Source organism: Tamandua tetradactyla, chromosome X, assembly GCF_023851605.1.
Source record: "Tamandua tetradactyla isolate mTamTet1 chromosome X, mTamTet1.pri, whole genome shotgun sequence".
NCBI classification, from domain to species: Eukaryota; Metazoa; Chordata; class Mammalia; order Pilosa; family Myrmecophagidae; genus Tamandua; species Tamandua tetradactyla.
This window is the reverse complement of record NC_135353.1, coordinates 167,786,818-167,796,206: the sequence shown is the minus strand read 5'-3', so window position 1 is coordinate 167,796,206 and position 9,389 is coordinate 167,786,818. Positions and strand designations below refer to the sequence as shown.

General features: G+C 36.1%; 1 long non-coding RNA gene across 1 annotated transcript in view; it reads left to right on the top strand.

Moving 5' to 3' along the window:
* Positions 1-508: 508 nt before the first annotated feature.
* The window catches only part of LOC143671624 (uncharacterized), a 29,416-nt gene continuing 20,535 nt past the window's right edge, over positions 509-9,389 (top strand). The window contains exon 1 of the long non-coding RNA XR_013169617.1: positions 509-728. This is a non-coding gene — a long non-coding RNA (uncharacterized LOC143671624). The remainder of the gene's footprint in view (positions 729-9,389) is intronic.

Genomic DNA, 9,389 nt, shown 5'->3' with positions numbered 1-9,389 from the left:
GTAAGTCCAAACAGGTGGCACTAGCACATGACACATTTTATGACTAAAGAACAATAAAATTAGAATGTAATAACAAAAATGTGCTACAATTCTAAATGGAGGCACTCTTTTTAAAACAGAAGTCTTTAACAAGAGTTAAACAGGACATTTACAATATAATCACAGATAATTTAGAAAATAATCCTAATATTCAAGTCAGAACATAACGGAGGCTAACACGTGGTGAGCTGGGTGATGCTGCCCTCTGCTTCTCTGAGTGTACTTCCAGCAGAGGTTTTGCTTGCTAGTTTCGTTTGTGGTAAAAGGATGACAGAATTTAAAAAGTAAAATATGTATCATATCTACTTTATCAAGAACATGGGTGATTTCTTTGTCAATTCAATAAAAGCTTACAAATACTGCAAGGAAAATTCCTGTTTTTTGTGCTATTCATAATGGAAGGACTGCAGGTCTGACACTCTTTTAAGATTAAACCATTGTTAACATTTTCTTAAGTCTAGACAGCCAGGCAAACGATTAAGTTCTGACTGGAGCGTTTTCTGATTCCCATGGTGTAAATCCTCACGCTGTTGCCCAACCCAAGCTACCAACGTGACATCACGGAACACAGAGGTGAGAAGAGACACAAAGTGGCCACCACCTACCACTCTCACTATACAGGTACAACAGAGGCAAACCACCTCAGAGCAGAGATGACACGTAGTCATGCAATAAGGGAATTCGGAGTTGTGAGTATTTATCATCATTGCTTTAACAAAAATTTTTAGTTATAAAGTTACATGATTTTATTTTGAACAGCGACATGGTTTAACAATGGGCTTGCAAAAATCCCTGACATTTAAAAATCATCTCTCAGAAACCACCATGAGCCAGCATAGCATATTGCTGGCAGACAATAAATACTCCAAAATGTCCTCAGAAGAAATTTCAGAGAATTTAATGCTTTTATTAGTAACCAAGTGAAATAAAATAAACTTAAAAATAATCTAACTACTTAATCTAACAAAAAGGGAGGGTAGGGCTGCAGCTGGGCACCCACTTCAAATGCCTATTGGTAGGATTTCTGAGAGAAGGGTCAGGTCTCAAAGCATCATCCAAACAATAACTCCAAAATATCCACTGCAGCAGCCCAGCTCTGCTATAAGCTCAGTGTCTACTCTCTTGGTTCTTGGTCTTTGGAATGGGGCTAGCTTCTCATTGGTTTATTCCAAGATGATTGTCACATTAGATTGAGAGAGTCTTTCATGTTGCTTCCAATTAATTCCTCAGTACAACTTATCATAATAAGTCAAGGATGAGTAGAATTAGCACTTTCAGCTGAGGTCAAGAGTTATATTTGCTCTCTTAGAACTGCCCTTCTAATGTAGAAACACACTTGACACTTTCTCTTAGGCTTTAATTACTTAATACAAAGTGGTCATTACAGAACCTATGGAGAAAATCCTATGTACACTAGTACACAGGTGAGGAACAAAGGAAGGAAGGAAGGAAGGAAGGAAAGGAAAGGAGTGTGTATGAGAGAGAGAAAAAACAAAGGATAATTAAAAATATGTAATTGGTATAGATGGAGAAAGCATTAGAATGTTCATAAGTGAGTACATTTTTCTTGGTAAAATTTTAGGAAACTATCAAGAGACTGATAGCCATGATCTTGACAAAAAAGTTATCAAAAACACCCTCTATCCTCTCCACCAATCCACAAAGTGACTTGACTGGTGAAGGTTATTTAATGGATGATTTTTTTCCCGCATACATTCAATGAAAGTGAAATTTCTATGCTATTGAACTTTAAACGTACAATTAATCCCCATGGCAATAAAACTGACCAAGGCCATATAAAAAGGAATATGTGTATTAAATATTATCATGGTAGATTAACTCCACTATTAAAATTTGTCAGAGATCAGAAAGCAAGAAAATTATGTGCATATATACATGTCATCTCAATTATATAAATAGTAATGCAAACCCTTTCTTTCAGGGAAAAATCTAATCCAGCAGAACACTAAGAAGCAATACCCCATGATAAAATAGTATCTATTTCAGGACCATCAGTTTGATTCACCATTAGGAAATATATTAATGTTAAATAAAAGAAATAATTTCACAATTTCAATACATGTCAAATATTAATTTGATAAAATCCAGCCATGATTATTGATAAAATATCTAAGTAAAATAGAAATAAAAGTAATAAAAATAACTTCAACCAAATGAGTAAATTTGTTCTTGATAGTGAAACACAGGGACATTCTACTGAAGTACATAAGAAGAAAGGATGCAATGTGCTGGTTTGAAAGGAAGTATGCCCCCTAAGAAAAGTCATGTTTTAATATAAATCCCATTTCTTAAAGGTAGAATAGTCTCTATTCAATGCTGTGTATTTGGGACTGTGATGGGATCATCTCCCTGGTTGATGAGATTTAGTTAAGAACGGTTGTTAAACTGGATTAGGGGATGATATGTCTCCACCCATCTGAGTGGGTCTTGATTAGTTTCTGAAGTCCTATAAAAGAGGAAACATTTTGGAGAATGAGAGACTCAGAGAGAGCGAGAATGCTGCAGCACCACGAAGCAGAGAGTCCACCAGCCAGCGACCTTTGGAGATGAAGAAGGAAAACGCCTCCCGGGGAGCTTCATGAAACAGGAAGCCAGGAGACAAAGCTAGCAGATGATACCGTATTCGCCATGTGCCTGTCCAGCCGAGAGAGGAGCCCTGACTGCGTTCGCCATGTGCCTTTCCAGATGAGAGAGAAACCCTGAACTTCATCGGCCTTCTTGAACCAAGGTATCTTTCCCCGGATGCCTTTGATTGGACTTTTCTATAGACTTGTTTTAATTCTCGGCCTTAGAACTGTAAACTAGCAACTCATTAAATTCCCCTTGTTAAAAGCCATTCCGTTTCTGGTATATTGCATTCTAGCAGCTAGCAAACTAGAACAGATGCCTATTATCATTTTTATTATTAAGATAAATGTGGACATGCTCGCCAGTACAATTATTTGAAACTTGGGAAAGAGTCAAATTTTGGAAAGTGAAATTCACATTATTTGAATTTGGGAAAAGCAAAAGGAATTATCACTACGACTATAACTACGACTAACAGAAACCAAAGCATGTTAATTAAGATAGCCAGTTACAAAATCAGTATATACTGAAAATAATATTTCTTTATCGGAACCATATTGAATGTGTACTAGAACTTAAAAGTCCATTCATGATAGCACAGACTATTCAAGAACTCAAAGAACAGTGTTCCCATAAGTTCCATAAATCCCTGAGGAATTTACTAGTGAAAAACATCCAGAAAACAGAAATCACTAGAAACATTAGTTTAAGAATAGCGGTTATCATTAAAAACAGAGTAATTTTTAAAAGTAAAATAAAGTGTGGGTTGAAAAGACAGAGAGAATAGTGCAACTGCCATATGGTCCAACAATGTAGACCATATGCTACCATAAAAAAAGGTGAGAGGATGGCAATAGAATATGAAAAATAAAATTTATGTTTCCAGCAGTCATAATTGCTTTGTTTTTAATATGGGATAAAGTATATGAGTAATTATGAGACATTCTAATTTTATTTTCTCTTATGTCCTTTAAAATGATGATGCTCAATCTTTAACAAAGAAAATGTAGATGTAGTGCTAAATAAAAAACTTGTACTATCACAGTCTTAACTTTACATTGGAAGTAATATTACTATGAAATATAGTGTTTTTCTTTCATATATATGCAAAACTATTTTTATATATATGTGAAAAAATATGTATGTTTCTTTTTCAAATATATGTAACTGAAAACTCCAATAATAATGACCAACCCAATGAAATTCCACCACCCAGATTTCTGTCTTGATATTTCTTATTTATAAAACCAGGGGTGGTGTTTTTTTGTTTTTTGGTGAAATGATGGATTCCTGGTAGGGGATGGGAATTTAGGAGATGTTACAAGTACATTTTGACAATTCAGATAGCAAGAAAGCTATCAAAGACTACTAGGGTGGTGATGGAAGGACTCAGTAGTGATCCTGAACAGGCTTGCTCTGGTCAATTTGATCTTCAGAAAGGATAGTATTTGCAATGGATTAAAACCCATCAAACATGTTTATGTCTGTGAGTTTGGGTAACACTGCAAAGAAGAGAGGTAATCAATCCGTTCCCTTTAGAAGCTAGCATGTACCTTGCTTCTTCCTTGCAAGTGACAGAATATTTAATGAGAGCAAGCATCTCCAAGAAAGTTATTATAGCTAAAAAAATAAAATGATAGTTTTACAACATTATCACTTTGCAACCTGTGTTGAGTTAGTAAGTGTAAGCATTGAGCATCAAGTCAAACGACATCAAAAACAGTGAAAACCAAAAAATGTGTCTCCAGTTGAAAGAATTCAACTTCAAATATGGTCATGGAAACTAGCTGCCAATATTTAGGAAATGCAGAAAACAGAACAACCCACTTAACCACAACAGAAATATGCAATAAGTAAAATTCAAACTGTGGGAAACACTACAGTTCAAATAATGCAAGTTCTTCTTGGAGATTTTCCCAGAGAAGAAGCCTGTTTCTGAACACACGTGCCAACAAAGAAATGAATACACCACTGAAAGACATAATCAGAGGAGAATAAGTGGAAAAAATTATAGCTATATTTGTTTTTTCCTTTTCTAAAATATCAGGAATATAGTGAAAAGGAAGACAGAAGAGAAATCAAATAAGATCTTCTAAGTGAATGGGAGACACCCAGAAAGCCCCATGTACAGTCTACCTCTCCACCACTGGAGACTTGAAACAAGAACCAGGTATCAACTCTCAGCTACCTTTCTGTTTTCTGCTAGGTATGCTGTTTTCTGCTAGGAAGGGCTCAGGAGAAGAGGCTGAGTCAGGTGAAAGAGCCAAGCTGACTCTTTTATGGAAAGCTTCAGGATTTTAATCTGAATTGAGATAACAATCTGAGGCCTGAGAATATCATCTTCCAGAGGGTGACCTAGGACCGAATCAAGGGTAATCCAGAAACGGAGGAACAACGTTCCTGAAATATTCCTGTGCCGGAGAGATTAATACTTGAATCACATTTCATAGTAAAAAAAAAAAAAAAAGGGAGGGGAACATATCAAGAAAAATTCACTCATGCTCTATCAGTTCAAATAAAATGACTGGATGTTGGTACCCAGATCAAATGTGCTCAAATGGAACAGCAAATAGAATGTAAGAAAATGTAGGAGGCTATAAAAGTATGGATGAAGCTATTCTCAGATGCTGTAAAAAATTGTGATGCATATTATATAGTCACAACACATTTGGCAAAACTCTTGCCTCAGGCAATTTCTGAAGTTAGAAAATGAACTTAACAAATTGTTCCACTCAGATAATGAGATCTTCATGCAAAATGCTTTGTGTCATCTGGCTGTTACTAGCTGCATATGATAAGGTAGTACAATACAATGAACAGGTTGATGATTTCTATTTTTAAAAAATTAGATAAGATGCAAAGCTTGAAAATACATGGCTAGAAAACAAATGTGTTATTTATCTCCAACCTCTTCCGTCAGAAAATGATTCCCCCAATAAACTGAAGTCCAGGGGGAAAGACAGTCCAAGACACTACCAGAAAGAAATGACATAAGGGTAAAGATTGAAGAAAGTTGAAATGAGGTCCTGTGTTAAGACATTTGAAATAATTACAATAGAGTCCAGTAGGACCACTTAGCTGGGCAACACAAATACTAAGAATGTTAGGGCATGTGCCAGAACAGCCTTCCACACCCAAAGAAGCAGAGACTGAGACAAGAGATGGAAGCTGTCTTTATAAAATTAAGAAGATCCACCCACACTCTGAGAGACTTAAACTGATGAAAGCATTTCAGCCTGGACTCAAAGGGATTGATTTTACTCAAAATAAAAGCTTAAGCCTGAGTTGGCAGCTTTGTATAGACAGGAAGTCAGCTTGAAAAATTTGTTTGAAGGCTTATTTTTTCATCTATGAGTAGAAACATCCATTTCTAAGTGTCTGCTCTCTCTTTCAGCACTACAAGCATTTCCAAATGTCTGTGTCTCTGTTGGCTCTGAAGCAACTGTGCTTTTCCAAAATGTCTCCCTTTTTAAAAGACTAATCAAGACCCACCTTGAATGGGTAGAATCATATCTCCATCTAACAAAAAGGTTGCCCCGCAATGGGTGTGTCAAACCTCCACAGAATTAATCTAATAAAAACTCACAACCACAATTGAGTGGGTCAGTTTCCACAGAAACAATCTTATCGAAGGTTTCCACCCTAAACAATAGGTTTGGCTCCACGAGATAGAATTAAAAAAAGAAAACATGGATTTTCTGGGGCACATAATTTCAAACCAGCAGACATACCTAATTCTTAGATATTAGTGAAAGTATCTGGACAGTAATAGCATGTATCATTTTCTGTTTTCTGCATGCAATTCTGTATATTAAAAAATAAATCCATTTTTTGTTAAGGAGCATATCTAATGAAATATAAATTCTAGTTTTAAGATTAACATTGAAATACTGGAGGCAAGTATGCAAATTATGACAAAAAATTGCTACAACACTGCTTATTTTAGAAGAAAAAATGGAACCCATTATTGCCTCAAAGTAGAAGACAAAATTTTTTTGTTTGTTTTATCATCACATGGTTGTGTATTTACCACCATAGTCATTTCTTAGAGCATTTGCATCAATTCAGAAAAAGAAATAAAAAGAAAAAAGAAAATAACTCATACATACCATATCCCTTACCCTGCCCTCTCACTGACTGCTGGTATTGCCACCTACCCAATATATTTTAGCCTTTCTTACAACTATTTTTTTTACACCCCTTACTACTCCCTTTCACTGATCACCAACATTTCAATCTACTAAATTTATTTTAACATTTGTTGTTCCTATTATTTATTTATTTTTAATCCATATGTTTTACTCATATCTGGCCATACTGTAGATAAAATGGGCATCAGACAACAGGTCTTCACAATCACACAGTCACGTTGTGAAAGCTATATCATACGATCATCTTCAACAAACATGGCTACTGGAACACAGCTCTACATTTTCAGGCAATTCCCTCCAGCCTCTCCAATATACCTTAACTAAAAAGGTGATATCTATATAATGTGCAAGAATAACCTCCAGGATAAACTCTCGACTCACTATCGTTGTACACTCTAGGCAATCCTAGATTATACTGACTCAGTCGTTATAGTCTATCTTTCCTTCTGATTTCATTTTTGTCGCCAGTCCTCCTCCCTCTATCTTTCTAATATTCAGCTTCATTCAGTGTACTAACATTATTGTATTACGGTTAGGTAGTACTGTGCTATCCATTTCTGGATTTTTACAATCTGTTTGAAATCTCTCAGCCACTAATACTTTATTTTGTCTCAAATGGGTCTTCCCCCTTTTGGTCAAGAATTTTTCTCAATCCCTTAATGCTGAGTCCCAGCTCATTCTAGGATTTCTGTCCCACATTGCCAGGAAGGTTCAAACCCCTGGGAGACATGTCCCACGCAGGGAGGGGGAGGGCAGTGAGTTTGCTTGTTGTGTCGGCTGAGAGAGAGAGACAACATCTGGGCAACAAAAGAGGGTCTCTGGGGGTGACTCTTAGGCCTAATTTTAAGTAGGCTTAACCTATATCCTTCGCAGGGATAAGTTTCACATGAACAGACCCCAAGATTGAGGGCTCAGACTATTGCTTTGATTGTCACCACTGCTTATGAGAATATCAGGAATTCTCCACATGGGAAGTTAAATTTTCCCCCTTCCTCACCATTCCCCCAAGGGGACTTTGCAAATACTTTTTTATTCACTGTTCAAATCACTCTGGGATTTATCGGGGCATCACTCTAGACAAACCTATAAAATCTCATGCCTATTCAAGGTTCTATACACTTATGGTGTTCAATTAAATTGTCCATATAAGTTATACTAGGAAATGTACTTGTCAAACTATAAATTGTGTACCAAATAAACATTTTTTTGCTTTAGTCTCACTGATAAGTTAAAATTTTAAAATATGAATTACCATCTATTTTCAACACCCTGCAATACTGACATTCCTTTGTTCTTCCTCATGCAAAAACATTTTTTAATTTTGACATTTAGTCGCTATCATTGCACACTCTAGGCATTCCTAGATTATACTACCTCAGTTGCTACTGTCTATCTTTCCTTCTGATTTCATTTTTGTTCCCAGCCCTCCTCCCTCTATCATTCTCATATTCAGCTTCATTTAGTGTACTAACATTATTGCATTACAGTTAGGTAGTATTGTGCTATCCATTTCTGAATTTTTACAATCAGGCCTGTTGTACACTCTGTGTCCCTTCAGCTCCAATTACCCAATATCTACCCTATTTCTATCTCCTGATGGTCTCTGTTCTTAACTGAAATTCTCCAAGTTCATTCACTAATGTTAGTTCATATCAGTGAGATCACACAGTATTTGTCCTTCCGTTTCAGGCTAATTTCACTCAGTATAATATCCTCAAGGTCCACCTCCATGTTGTTACATGCTTCATAACTTTATTCTGTCTTACAACTGCATAGTATTTCATCGTATGTATATACCACAGCTTGTTAAGCCATTCATCTACTGATGGACATTTTGGCTGTTTCCACCTCTTGGCAATTGTAAATAATACTGCTATAAACATTGCTGTGCAAATGTCTGTTTATGCCCTTGTCATATCATCTGAGTAGATACCTAGCAATGGTATTGCTGGATTACATGGCAATTTTATACATAATTTCCTGAGGAACCGCCAAACTGCCTTCCACAGCAGTTCTACCCTTTTACATTCCCACCAACAGCAGATAACCGTGCCTCTTTCTCCACATTCTCTCCAGCACTTGTCATTTACTGTTTTATTGATAATGGTCATTCTGGTGGGTGTGAGGTGGTATCTCATTGTGGTTTTGATTTGCATTTCCTTAATAGCCAGGGAAGTTGAGCACCTTTTCATGTGCCTTTTGGCCATTTCTATTTCCTCTTCTGAGAAGAGTCTATTCATGTCTTTCAGTCATTTTGTAATTGGGTTGTCTTTTTGCTGTTGAGTTGAACAATCTCTTTCTATATTCTGGATACTAGACCCTTATCTGATATATTGTTTACAAATACTGTCTCTCATTGTGTAGGCCGTTTTTTTGGGTTCTTGATAAAGTTCTTTGATGCACAAAAGTGTTTGATTTTGCAGAGTTCCCATGTATTTCTTCACTGCTTATGCTTTGGGTGTAAGATCTAGGAAACCACCTCCTATTACAAGTTTTATAAGATACTTTCCTATATTTTCTTTGAGAAGTTTTATGGTCTTAGCTCTAATGTTTAAGTCTTAGATCCATTTTGAGTTAATTTTTGTATAGGGTGTGAGGTACGGATCCTCA